At 35.9% G+C, this 14,550-nt stretch overlaps 1 pseudogene; it reads left to right on the forward strand.

Annotated features, from left to right (window-relative positions):
- Window positions 1-3,931: 3,931 nt before the first annotated feature.
- LOC140711632 (tripartite motif-containing protein 60-like) overlaps window positions 3,932-14,550 on the forward strand; it is a 44,942-nt pseudogene continuing 34,323 nt past the window's right edge.

Here is a 14,550-nt window from a genome sequence, read left to right on the forward strand (position 1 = left end):
TATTCAAATTGATCTAAAGTTAGACTTGTTTGTAGCTAGATATTATTTGTGAGTTACACTTCAATGGACAGTTCCTGATGTTATTTCGGTGTCTAGAATATGGGATCTGTTGGAGATATACTTTCATGAAATTACTGACATAATTTTGGATCCAAAATTTCAAAATTTTAGGTATTTTTATTTGGAATTTGAAAATAATTAATATGCTCTTTTTACTGGTTAATAATGCTATTCATTTGTTATCTGATATTCAAACTGTCTAAAAAAGTTAACACTCATTAGGTTGATTTGTTTGTTGTATATGAAAACAGTTTATTTCTATGACAATTTTAATGTCCTCTAATATTATTTTTAATGTTTCAATTTCTCATTTGAATAAATTTTGTGTTGTTTATTTTAGTCTCAGAGGCTTTAAAACTGTATGTGCAAATGGTTTGGAATAGTGCGTAACACACTGTGTATTGTACATCTCTGTTCACTAGTGTTTCATCACACTAATCTGTCAAACCATTCTTCACTTACTGTCATGTTTTTGTTTGTCCTTACTCAAATTTATGTTTGGGTCCTGCCTCCGTATTAATGGAACAGGTAGACTCAGACTTTCATCCTAATTAAAAACAAAGATGAATGACGTATTTTCTTTGTTTACTTTAGATGGAATATCACATTATTTGTATAATATACATATGAATATTAAGTACAGCAAAGAAAATAATCTCCATCTTGCAACAGATGATCATGAGACATTGGTCATTCATGAATTGCCCAAAGTTTTATTCTTTCAGCATTATTCTTTCTTATTTTTACATGTCAATCTCCATGAAAATCTCGGGGCATGAAATACTAGAAATTCAAAATGAATTCCCAGATAAGCACAAATTATGAAAGTACATTTGAATTTATAAATATATCTATAACAGGTAAAGAGATTAAATAGTAAAAACCCTTCCCACAAGAAAGGCTCAAATAGCTTCACTGTTAAATTCTACTAAATATTTAATGAACAATCAATACCAGTTCTACACAAACACTTGCAAAATGTGGAAGAGGAAGAAAGACATTAGTTCATTTTTTGAGGTCCATATTACTCAGATAACAAAAACAGATGAAAGCATCAAAAGAAAATAAATGTTCAGACCATTACACCTCATGAATATAGACACAGAAATCTTTAAAACCTCTAGAAAACTGAATTCAGCAACACATAAGAATTTTAGACAATATGACCAAGTGGAAGTATCTCAAAAATGCAAATTTATTTTAACATTCAAAAGTCAATCAATGTAATTCATGATATTAATAGAATACAGGACAAAACCATGATTATTTCAATAGACACACAAAAGCATTTGACAAAATCCACTACTCACTGATGATAAAACTTCCAGAAATATAAGAATAGAAACTTCCTCAGCCTTTCCTACAGGGCATCTATGTAAATTTCATGAATTCCAGTAAGGTATAATAGAGGACATATTGATATTTCTGACTTGATGGTTTTAAAAATTGACACATAGTAAGTACATTCACCTTGAAAAATACTTTTCTAAAAATGTTTCCTTGGCTTGTGATAAAAGTATAAATTCAGATTTAAAACAAGTGCTGTTGAGAATACCCTACAACTTGAAGTTTAATAATAATAAATAAATTAAAAAAAAAAAAAGATTTGGTTAAGGAGATTTTGGGCTGAGACGATGGGGTTTTCTAAATAAACAATCATGTCATCTGCAAACAGATGTCCTTTGTAGGGACATGGATGCAGCTGGAAACCATAATTCTCAGCAAACTATCACAAGAACAGTAAACCAAACACCCCATGTTCTCACTCATAGGTGGGAACTGAACAATGAGATCACTTTGACATAGGAAGGGGAACATCACACACCAGGGCCTGTTGTGGGATGGGGGGAAAGGGGGAGGGATAGCATTAGGAGATATGCCTAATGTAAATGACGAGTTAATGGGTGCAGCACATCAACATGGCACATGTATACATATGTAACAAACCTGTACGTTGTGCACATGTACCCTAGAACATAAAGTATAATAAAAATAAATAAATAAATAATGAAAAAATAATAAGATTTGATATTATTAATTTTATGCCCTTATTAGCAATAGAAATATAATTATCAATAATTCTAACAAGACACAGGTGCATTCTTAGCATAAAAGGCATGATCAAATAAAATTCTCATGTTGAACATAACAAAGTTTTATATTTGAAACATATGGTAACATCGTCATAGCTGTATTTTACTAAAAATGTTACACAATACATACTCCGAAAAATCATAACTTTCCCTGGACATATATGCTCTTTCTAAAGGTATTTTTATGCATTATTCTGACAATCAGTTCCTCCAAAAGTCAAGTGTGGCTATCTGGGATTCTAACAATATTTTGAAGATTCATATATTCTCCGAATATTTTCGTTGACAGAAACACCATGATTTCTGGGCAATATAACATGTGCTTAACTGCACAAATTAGTTCTAAGTGGTGAAGTAAAAATAAAGAAGCACAGGCAGCAGAAAGGAGATATGATGAGACAGTGCAGCTGTCAGGGTGAGGCTGCCCATAATAGGCTGATACTAATAAAAGCATAATTTGGGGATTTTAACAGCATCCAAATGTAGACAGGATGCCCCAGCAGCAACGAAGTAAGGGAGAAGGAGCTGACAAGCCTACCTAAAGCCAAAAGCCTCAAAGTTCTGCGAGTTTTTGGAAAAAGGGTAGAACATACAGCCTGCAATCAAAGGGAGATAAATGATGAAGCTACTCAAGCTGTGCCTTGACTGATTTGAAAAGGAGAGCCAGCTCTGCTGTTACCTTGGGGCTCAAGTTGATCCAGAGTTTTTGTTAAAAAAAAAAAAAATTACATGAACAAATTAAATGTTTTCTATGTATACGTAGAGGGGAAAACAGAAAAATCCAAGATAATATTACTGTGGAAGAGAACCCCTCAACCCAAAACACTGAATAGACAATCAGTTGAGACTTGTCAAATATAATCACACAATCTAATATTTTATTATATAAATATGCAAAATGAAGGGAACCAAAATTAATTATGTTCAGAAATAACAAAAACAAAAATCATAAGACACCTGTATAACTAGACTTCAAGAAATTCCAAATAGAGGTCCAGAAAATATGTATGAAGGCTATACATGGTGGCTCATCCGTATAATCCAAATACTTTGGGAGGCCATTGTCGGAGAATCACTTGAAGCCAAGAGTTCAAGACTAGCCTGTCAACATAGCAAGACTTCATCTCTACCAAAATACAAAATGAACAAAAAAAGACATACATAGTTAAAATGTTTGAATAAATTAGAGGGATAAGAGCAAGAAAAAAAATGAGCTACAATATGAGCAAAAGAATAAGTTAAATACTAGGATATCAGGACAAAGAGAAAAATGAGTGGAAAATACAAAATAGAGGTCAGAATAAATTGAAAATATAATGAAAGTGCTATGTCTGATAGATTTTTGAAAAAATAGAAAGGAAATATACTAAAACATTTTTTAAAACTACTAAAATGTTGACCAAGTACAAAACATATACATATCTAAAACATAATAATAAATGAAAAGCTTAACAAAATGAAGTGATTTAAATCATTGAAATGTAAGATGTGAATTAACTACAAAGCAATGATGGATTTTTAGCACATATTTTATCATCTTCATGGAATCAGTGAATCAATGGATATTATGTTCCCATTTCTGAATTAAAATGTCAGGCCTAAAACTCGAAAACTAGTGCACTCAGAGCCATGTTGGGGCTTTCATTCCATGCCCCATGGGGTTCCATGAGTCTTGCACTGCATCAGGCCTGAGCCATTGGTCCACCTGCCCCAGGTCATTAGTTTGTCTTGTCATTGGTTAAGGTGGTATTCACTAGATCTCTACATTATAAAGTTCAATGGAATTTGTGACAGCCCTGGTGGACCTCTGAGAGGAGTCTGACTGTTCCATCTGTTTGGAGTACTTGAAGAGAAACAGTGACCATGAACTCTGGGCATAATTTTTGTCACTCCTGACTCAGTGGATCCTGGAAGGATCTAGATAAGTTTTTCTGTCCTGTCTGCCATTTTTGCTCTCCATATAAGAGCTTCAGGAGGAATCCATATTTCCATAATTTGACTGAAATGCTAAGTGACTCCTGATTAGAAAAGTGAGAGAAAGAGACAAAAAATGCTGTGTGTGAAAAGCACAATCAGTTTTTGACCCTTTTCTGTGTGAAAGATCTAGAGATTTTATGTACACTGCAGTTTCTCCACTAAGAACCAGAAGCACTACATTTGCCCTGTTAAATATTGTTTAGAGTACCTGAAAGAGATGGGGAGAATGGAACCAAATTGTAAAACACACTTCAGGAGAACTTTCCCAACCTAGCAAGACAGGCCAACATTCAAGTTCAGAAAATACAGAGAACCACACTAAGATATTCCACGAGAAGATCATCAGATTCACCAAGGTAAAAATAAAGGAAACAATGAAAAGTGCAGCCAGAGAGTAAGGTCAGGTCACCTACAAAGGGAAGCCCATCAGACTAACAGTGCATCCCTCAGCAGAAACCGTACAAGTCAGCAGAGAGTGGGAGCCAATATTCAACATTTTCTTCTCTTTTTTTTTTTTTTTTCTTGCTCTGTCACCCAGGCTGGAGTGCAGTGGTGCGATCTTGGCTCACTGCAAGCTCTGCCTCCTGAGTTCATGCCATTCTCCTGCCTCAGCCTCCCAAGTAGCTGGGACTACAGGTGCCCACCACCACACCTGGATAATTTTTTCTTTCTTCTTTTTTTTTTTTTTTTTTTTTTTTTTTTTTTTTTTTTTTTTTTGTATTTTTACTAGAGATAGGGTTTCACCGTGTTAGCCAGGATGGTCTCGATCTCCTTAACTCGTGATCCACCTGCTGCAGCCTCCCAAAGTGCTGGGATTACAGGCATGATGAGCCACCACACACAGCCTTCAACATTATTAAAGAAAAGAATTTTTATCTCAGAATGTTATGTTCGGCCAAATTAAGTTTCATGAGAGAAGGAGAAATAAAACCCTTTTCAGACAAGCAAATGCTGAGGAAATTTGTCACCACCATGCCTGCCTTGCAAGAGCTCCTGAAGGAAGCACTAAATATGGAAAGAATAAACTGGTGCCAGCCATTGCAAAACACATGAAAATATAAAGACCAATGACACTATGAAGAAATGGCATCAACTAGTGCACAAAATAACCAGCTAGCATCATGATGTCAGGATCAAATTCACACATAACAACATTAACCTTAAATGTAAATGGGCTAAATTACCCAATTTAAAGATGCAGACTGGCAAAATGGATAAAGAGTCAAAACCCATCAGTCTGCTGTTTCAAGAGACCCATCTCACATGCAAAGACACATGGAGGCTCAAAATAAAGGGATACAGGAAAATTTATCAAGAAAATGAAAGCAGAAAAAAGCAGGGGCTGCAATTGTAGTCTCTGACAAAATAGACTTTAAACCAACAAAGACCAAAAATGACAAGGGCATTACATATTGGTAAAGACATCAATTCAACAAGAGGAGCTAACTATCCTAAATATATATGCACCCAATGCAGGAGCACCCAGATTTATAAAACAAGTTCTTAGAGACCTACAGAGAGACTTAGACTACCGCACAATAATAGTGGGAGACTTTCACACCCAACTGTCAATATTAGGAAGATCGATGACAGAGAAAATTAGCAAGGATATTCAGGACTTAAACTTAGCTGTGGATCAAGTAGACCTAATAGATATCTACAGTACTCTTAACCCTAAAGCAACAGAATATACAGTGTGTAGAGAAATTTCTCAATAAACTACTGGCAAACCGAATCCAGGAGCACATAAAAAATCTTATCCACCAAAATCAACTCAGCTTCATCCCTGGGATGCAAGGCTGCTTCAACATATGCAAATCAATAAACATAATCCATCACATAAACAGAATAAATGACAAAAAAGCACATGATTATCTCAATAGATGCAGGGAAGGCCTTGATATAATGCAACACCACTTTATATTAAAAACTCTCAATATCTTAGGTATTGATGGAACATATCTCAAAATAGTAAGAGTTACTTAAGGCAATCCCACAGTCAGTATCATATTAAATGGGCAAAAGCTGGAAGCATTTCCTTTGAAACCTGGCACAAGACAAGGATGCCCTCCCTCACCACTCCTATGCAACATAGTATTAGAATTTCTTGCAGAGGAAATCAGGCAAGAGAAAGAAATAAAGGGTATTCAGATAGAGAGGACATCAAATAGTCTCTGTAGATGACATGCTCCTATATTTAAAAACCCCATTGTTTCATCCCCCAAACTTCTAAAGCTGATAGAAAACTTCAACAAAGTCTGAAGATAAAAAAATCAATGTGCAAAACTTACACGACTTCTTAAACATCAACAATAGACAGTCAGAGAGCCAAATCATGAATGAACGCCCGTTTACAATTGCTACAAAGAGAATATAATACCTAGGAATACGCTAACATGGGATGTGAAAAACCTCTTTAAAAATAACTACAAACCACTGCTCAAGAAAATAAGAAAGGAAACAATCAAATGGGAAAACATTCTATCCTCAGAGATAGAATCAATATCATGAAAATAGCCATATTGGCCAAAGTAATTTATAGATTCAATGCTATTCCCTTCAAATTACCATTGACATTCTTCACAGAATTAGAAAAAACAACTACTTTGTGTGCTTTATGTGAAATTTATGTGAAACCAAAAAAGAGCCCACATAGCCAAGACAATCCTAAGCAAAAAAAATAAGGCTATAGGCATCATGCTACCTGACTTCAAACTATAATACAAAGCTACAGTAACCAAAAGAGCATGATATTGGTACCAAAACAGACATAGCAACAAATAGAACAGAATAAATACCTCAGAAATAAGACTGCCTACCTACAAATTTGTGATCTTTGACAAATCTGTCAATAACAAGCCATGGGGAAAGGATTTCCTACTTAATAAGTGTTGCTGGGGAAAATGGCTAGCCATATGCAGAAAACTGAAACTGGACCCCTTCCTTACACCTTACCTAAAAATTAACTTGGGATAAATTAAAGACTTAAATGTAAAATGCAAAACCATATAAACCTCTGGAAGAAAACCTAGTCAATATCATTCAGAACATAGGCATGGGCGAAGATTTTATGATGAAATTGCCAAAAGCAATTACAACAAAAACTAAAATTGACAAATGGGATCTAATCAAACTACAGAGCTTCTGCACAGCAAAATAAACTATCATCAGAGTGAACAGACAACCTACAGAATGGAAGAAAATTTTTGCAATCTGACAAAGGTCTAATATCCACAATTCACAAGAAACTTAAATAAATTTACAGGAAAAGAAACAAAACATGTTATTAAAAAGTGGGCAAAGGATATGAACAGACACTTCTCAAAATAAGGCATTTTATTTTGTTTTTTTTTGAGATAGAGTCTCACTCTTATCACTCAGGCTTGAGTGTAATGGCATGATCTTGGCTCACTGCAACCTCCACCTCCTGGGTTCAAACAATTCTCCTGCCTTAGCCTCCTGGGTAGCTGGGATTACAGGTGCCTGCCACCATGCCCAGCTAATTTTTCTATTTTTAGTAGAGATGGGGTTTCACCATGTTGGCCAGTCTGGTCTTGAATTCCTGACCTCAGGTGATCCACCTGCTTTGGCCTCCCAAAGTGCTGGGATTACAGGCGTGAGCCACTTCACCTGGCCAAAAGAAGGCATTTATGCAACCAGCTAACATATGAGAAAAGCTCAACATCACCAATCATTAGAGAAATGCAAATCTAAAACACAGTGAGATATCATCTCACACCAATCAGAATGACAATTATTAAAAAGTCAAAAAACAACAGATGCTCACGAGCTGTGGAGAAATAGGAATGCATTTACACTGTTGGTGGGAATGTAAATTAGCTCAACCTTTGTGGAAAACAGTGTGGTGATTCCTCAAGGATCTAAAATAAGAAATATCATTTGACCCAGCAATCCCATTACTGGGTATATACCCAAAGGAGTATAAATCATTCTATTATAAAGATGCATGCACATGTATGTTTATTGCACCACTGTTCAAAATAGCAAAGACATAGGACCAACCAAAACGCCCATCAACATTAGACTGTATAAACAAAATGTGGCACATATACACCATGGAATACTATGTAGCCGTAAAATGGAATGAGACCATGTCCTTTGCAGGGACTCGGATGAAGCTGGAAGCCATCATCCTCAGCAAACTAACACAGGAACAGAAAAGCAAACACTGCATGTTCCCACTCATAAGTAGGAGTTGAACAATGAGAACACATGGATGCAGGGAGGAGAACAACACTCACTGGGGCTTTTCATGAGCCTGGGAGGGGAGGGAGAGCATCAGGACAAATAGCTACTGCTTAGCTAGGCTTAAAATATATGTGATGGGTTGATAGATGCAGCAAACCACCATGGCACACATATACCTATGTAACAAACCTGCAAGTTCTGCACATGTATCTCAGAACTTAAAGTAGTTAAGTAATAATTTTTATTATTATTAAGTAAAAAATAAGAAACATCCCCTTATCACAGAGAAATTCTAGAGCGTAGCATTGAGTCCTTGAAAAATAGACTGAGTTGAAAAAATGATAATTCTACAAGGCAGCAAATCAGTGGAGCTGAAAAAAAAAGGTAGGATATAAGAGAGAAGAAATTCATTCTAAATGTGAGCAAATTACACTGTTTTTACAGAATGAGCAAGTGGCTATTCTTAGGCAGAAACAAGATGAAAGATGGACATTTTAACAAAACTAAATGAAAACCTTGTAGAATTTTCCATTTATGTTTCCACATTAAAATGTCTACCAAGGGAGGTAGAGGGCAAGTCTATGCACTCAAACCTGAAATTGCTGACACATGTTAAGAATATGCACCACAGGTATCAAAAACTATAACGCCATGAACTCTTTTCATTTAGATTAACAAAATATGGTTTTAGTCTTCCTCCTCAGTATTCTGGCTTAGACATAATTATCAAGCCATTTCAAGGTAATATCATTCTTGACCTTGACAAGATCAACTTGTCATCTCTGAGAATAGAAAAGCTATGCAATATAGAAGAACAAAACCAAACATTTGTTATAACCCAAGGAGATTTTATCTCAGCCCTGCTGTCTTGGGCTCTCAGAGATTTAGTTCTGGCAGACATTACTTGAAGGTAGAAGTGGGAAACAAGCCTAAATGGACATTGGGTGTGTGACAAGACTAACTTCTTAGGAACTGGCAGGATCAGCCATCACTTCTGGGTGGTGCCTGGGCAATATATGAAGAGTGGTTATGTTGCATTAGGTCCCAAGACAACTCGACTTCTGCCAGTAGTAAAACCCAATAAGATTGGTATTTTTCTGGACTATGAATTGGATGATGTTTTCTTTCATAATATGAATGAGAGATCTGTTCTCTATATTTATAATGATTCATAGAAGTTTTTTGGCCTTATTTTATATTAAGGCAGATTTTGAACCTCTTAAAATCTGTTAATTTTCAGATTCTGAAAGAAAAACAACCAGTAAGTGAATCTGTTTCAGTTTTTGTTGGTAATTTAGGCAGTTTTTTTCTACTTCAGAGAAGAATGTCAATGATAGTTTAATGGGAATAGCATTGAATCTATAAATTGCTTTGGGCAATATGGCCATTTTAATAATATTGATTCTACCTATGAACATGGGATGATTTTCCATTTGTTTATATATTTTTTCTTGCTTTTTGACTGCTGTCAAAGGTTGTTTTATCCTTTTCAGGTGAATAGTCATAAAAATGATATTTTAAAAAAATTATACTTTAAGCTCTAGGGTACATATGCAGAACGTGTGGGTTTGTTACATAAGTATACATGTACCATGGTGGTTTGCTGCACCCATAAACCCATTATCTGCTTTAGGTATTTCTCCTAATGTTATCCCTCCCATAGCCCCCTACCCCCTGGCAGGTCCTGGTGTGTGATGTTCCCCTCCATGTCCATGTGTTCTCACTGTTCAACTCCCACTTGTGAGTGAGAACATGCAGTGTTTGGTTTTCTGTTCTTGTGTTAGTTTGCTGAGAATGATGGTTTCCAACTTCATCCATGTTCCTGCAAAGGACATGATCCCATCCTTTTTTATGGCTGCATAGTATTCCATGGTGTATCTGTGACACATTTCCTTTATTCAGTCTATCGTTGATGGGCATTTGGATTGGTTCCAAGATTTTGCTATTGTGAACAGTGCCACAATAAACATCCATGTGCATGAGTCTTTATAGTAGAATGATTTATAATCCTTTGGGTATATACCTGGTAATGGGATTGCTGGTTCAAATGGTATTTGTAGTTCCAGACCCTTGAGGAATCACCACACCGTCTTCCACAATGGTTGAACTAATTTATACTTCCACCAACAGTGTAAAAGCATTCCTATTTCTCCACATCGTCTTCAGCATCTGTTGTTTCCTGATATTTTAATGATTGCCCTTCTAACTGACGTGAGATGATATCTCAGTGTGGTTTTGTTTCACATTTCCCTAATGAGCAGTGATGATGAGCTTTTCTTTCATATGTTTGTTGGCTGCATAAATGTATTCTTTTGAGAAGTGTCTGTTCATAACTTTCGCACACTTTTTGATGGGGTTGTTTGTTTTTATCCTTGTAAATTTGTTCAAGTTTTTTGTAGATTCTGGATATTAGCCCCTTGTCAGATGGATAGATTGCAAAAATCTTCTCCCATTCTGTAGGTTGCCTGTTACTGTGATGATAGTTTATTTTGCTGTACAGAAGCTCTTTAGTTTGGTTAGACCCCATTTGTTGATTTTGGCTTTCGTTGCCATTGTTTTTAGTGTTTTGGTCATGAAGTCCTTGCCCATGCATATGTCCTGAATGGTATTACCTAGATTTTCTTCTAGGGTTTTTATGGTTTTAGGTCATATGTTTAAGTCTTTAATCCATCTTGAGTCAATTTTTGTATAAGGTGTAAGGAAGGGATCCAGTTTCAGCTTTCTGCATATGGCTAGCCAGTTTTCCCAACACCATTTATTAAATAGGTAATCCTTTCCCCATTTTCCTGTTTTTGTCAGGTTTGTCAAAGATCAGATGGTTGTAGATGTGTGGTGTTATTTCTGAGGCCTGTTATATTCTGTTGGTCTATATTTCTGTTTTGGTACCAGTACCATGCTGTTTTTGTTACTTTAGCCTTGTAGTATAGTTTGAAATCAGGTAGCGTGATGCCTCCAGCTTTGTTCTTTCTGGTTAGGTTTATCTTGGCTTTGCAGGCTCTTTTTTGGTTCCACATGAAATTTAAAGTAGTTTTTTTCCAATTCTGAGAAGAAAGTCAACGTTAACTTGATGGGGGATAGCATTGAATCTATAAATTACTTTGGGCAGTATGGCAATTTTCATGATGTTGATTCTTCCTATCTATGAGCATGGAGTGTTTTTCCATTTGTTTGTGTCCTCTCTTATTTCCTTGAATAGTGATTTGTGGTTCTCTGTGAAAAGGTCGTTCACATCCCTTGTAAGTTGTAGGTATTTTATTCTCTTTGTAGCAATTGTGAATGGGAGTTGAGTCATTATTTTGCTCTCTGCTTGTCTGTTATTGCTGTATAGGAATGCTTGTAATTTTTGCACATTGATATTATATCCTGAAGTTGCTTATCAGGTTAAGGAGATTTTGGGCTGAGATGATGGAGTTTTCTAAATATACAATCATGTCATCTTCAAACAGAGACAATTTGACTTTCTCTTTTCCTAACTGAACACCTTTTATTTCTTTCTCTCATCTGATTGCCCTGGGCAGAACTTCCAATGCTATGTTGAATAGGAGTGGTGAGAGGAGGCATCCTTTCTTGTGCTGGTTTTCAAAGGGAGTGCTTCTAGTTTTTGCCCATTCAGTATGATATTGGCTGTGGGATTTCATAAATAGCCCTTATTATTTTGAGATACGTTCCATCAGTAACTAGTTTATTGAGAGTCTTCTAGCATGAAGGTCTGTTGAATTTTGTTAAAGACATTTTCTGCATCTACTGAAATAATCTTGTGGTTATTGTCATTGATTCTGTTTAGGTGATGGATTACGTTTATTGATTTGCATATGTTGAACCAGACTTGCATCCCAGGGATGAAGCCAACTTAATCATGGTGGATAAGCTTTTTGATTTGTTGCTGGATTGTGTTTGCCAGAATTTTATTGAAGATTTTTGCACTGATGTTCATCAGGGATATTGGCCTGAAATTTTTTTTATTGTTGTTACTGTGTCTCTGCCAGGTTTTGGTATCAGGATGATGCTGGCCTCATAAAAATGAGTTAGGGAGAATTCCCTCCTTTTCTATTGTTTGAAATAGTTTCAGAATGATTGGTACCAGCTTCTCTTTGTACCTCTGGTAGAATTCGGCTGTGAATCCATCTGATCCTGGACTTTTTTTGATTGGTAAGCTATTAATTGCTGCCTGAATTTCAGAACTTGTTATTGATCTGTTCAGGAATTCCACTTCTTCCTGGTTTAATCTTTGGAGGGTGTATGCGTCCAGCAATTTATCCATTTATTCTAGATTTTCTAGTTTATTTATGTAAAGTTGTTTATAGTATTATATGATAATAGTTTGTATTTCTATGGGATCGGTGATGATATCCCCTTTATCATTTTTTATTGCATCTATTTGATTCTTCTGTCTTTTCTTCTTTATTAGTCTGGCTAGCAGTTCTACTTTGTTGCTCTTTTCAAAAAACCAGCTCCCAGATTCATTGATTTTTTTGAAGGGATTTTCATGTTGCTATCTCCTTAAGTTCTTCTCTGATCTTAGTTATTTCTTGTCTTCTGCTTGCTTTTGAGTTTGTTTTTTCTTGCTTCTCTAGTTCTTTTAACTGTGATGTTAGGGTTTCCATTTTAGAGCTTCCCTGCTTTCTCTTATGGGCGTTTAGTGCTATACATTTCCCTCTACACAATGCTTTAAATGTGTCCCAGAGATTCTGGTATGTTGTCTCTTTGTTCTCGTTGGTGTCAAAGAACATCTTTATTTCTGCCTTAATTTTAATTTTGTTACTTACCCAGTAGTCATTCAGGAGCAGGTTTTTCAGTTTTCATGTAGGTGTGTGGTTTTGAGTGAGTTTCTTAATCCTGAGTTTTAATTTGATTGCATTGTGGCCTGAGAGACTGTTTGTTATGATTTCTATTCTTTTGCATTTGCTGAGGAGTGTTTTACTTCCAATTATATGGTCAATTTTAGAGTAAATGTGATGTGGTGCTGAGAAGAATTTATATTCTGTTGACTTGGGGTGGAGAGTTCTATTAGGTGGAGAGTTCTAATAGATGTCTATTAGGTCCACCTGGTCCAGAGCTAAGTTCAAGTCCTGAATATCTTTGTTAATTTTCTGTCTCATTATCTGTCTAATATTGACAGTTGGGTGTTAAAGTCTCCCACTATTGTTTTGTGGGAGTCTAAATCTCTTTGTTGTTCTCTAAGAATTTGCTTTATGAATCTGGGTGCTCCTTCATTGGGTGCATATATATTTAGGATAGTTAGCTCTTCTTATTGTATTGATCCCCTTACCATTATGTAATGCCTGTCTTTGTCTTTTTTGATCTTTGTTGGTTTAAAGTCTGTTTTATTGGAGACTAGGAAAGGAACCCCTGCTTTTTTTTCCTTTCCATTTTCTTGGTAAATATTCCTCCATCTCTTTATTTTGAGCCTATGTGTGTCTTTGCATGTGAGATGGTTTTCCTGAATACAGTACACCAATGGGTCTTGACTCTTTATCCAATTTGCCAGACTGTGTTTTAACTGGGGCATTTAGCCCATTTACATTTAAGGTTAGTATTTTTATGTGTGACTTTGATCCCGTTATTATGACGCTAACTGGTTATTTTGCCTGTTAGTTGATGCAGTTTCTTTATAGCATCGATGTTCTTTACAATTTGGTATGTTTTTGCAGTGGCTGTTACTGGTTGTTCCTTCCACGTTTAATGCTTCCTTCTGGAGCTTTTGTAAGGCAGGCCTGCTGGTGACAAAATCTCTCAGCATTTGCTTGTTTGTAAAGGATTTTATTTCTCTTTCACTTATGAAGCTTAGTTTGAGTGGATATAAAATTCTGGATTGAAAATTCTTTTCTTTAAGAATGTTGAATATTGGCCCCCACACTCTTCTGGCTTGTAGGGTTTTTGCCAAGAGATCTGCTATTAATCTGATGGGCTTCCCTTTGTGGGTAACCTGACCTTTCTCTCTGGCTGCCCTTAACATTTTTTCCTTCATTTCAACCTTGGCGAATCTAACAATTCTGTGCCTCGGGATTGCTGTTCTCGAGGAATATCTTTGTGGTGTTCTCTGTATTTCCTGAATTTGAATGTTAGCCTGCCTTGTTAGGTTGGGGAAGTTTTCCTGGATAATATCCTGAAGAGTGTATTGCAACTTGGTTACATTCTCTCCCTCACTTTCAGGTACACCAATTAAATGGAGATTTGGTCTTTTCACGTAGTCCCATATTTCTTGGAGGTT

This window comes from Chlorocebus sabaeus, chromosome 5 (genome assembly GCF_047675955.1).
Source record: "Chlorocebus sabaeus isolate Y175 chromosome 5, mChlSab1.0.hap1, whole genome shotgun sequence".
Lineage (NCBI taxonomy): Eukaryota > Metazoa > Chordata > Mammalia > Primates > Cercopithecidae > Chlorocebus > Chlorocebus sabaeus.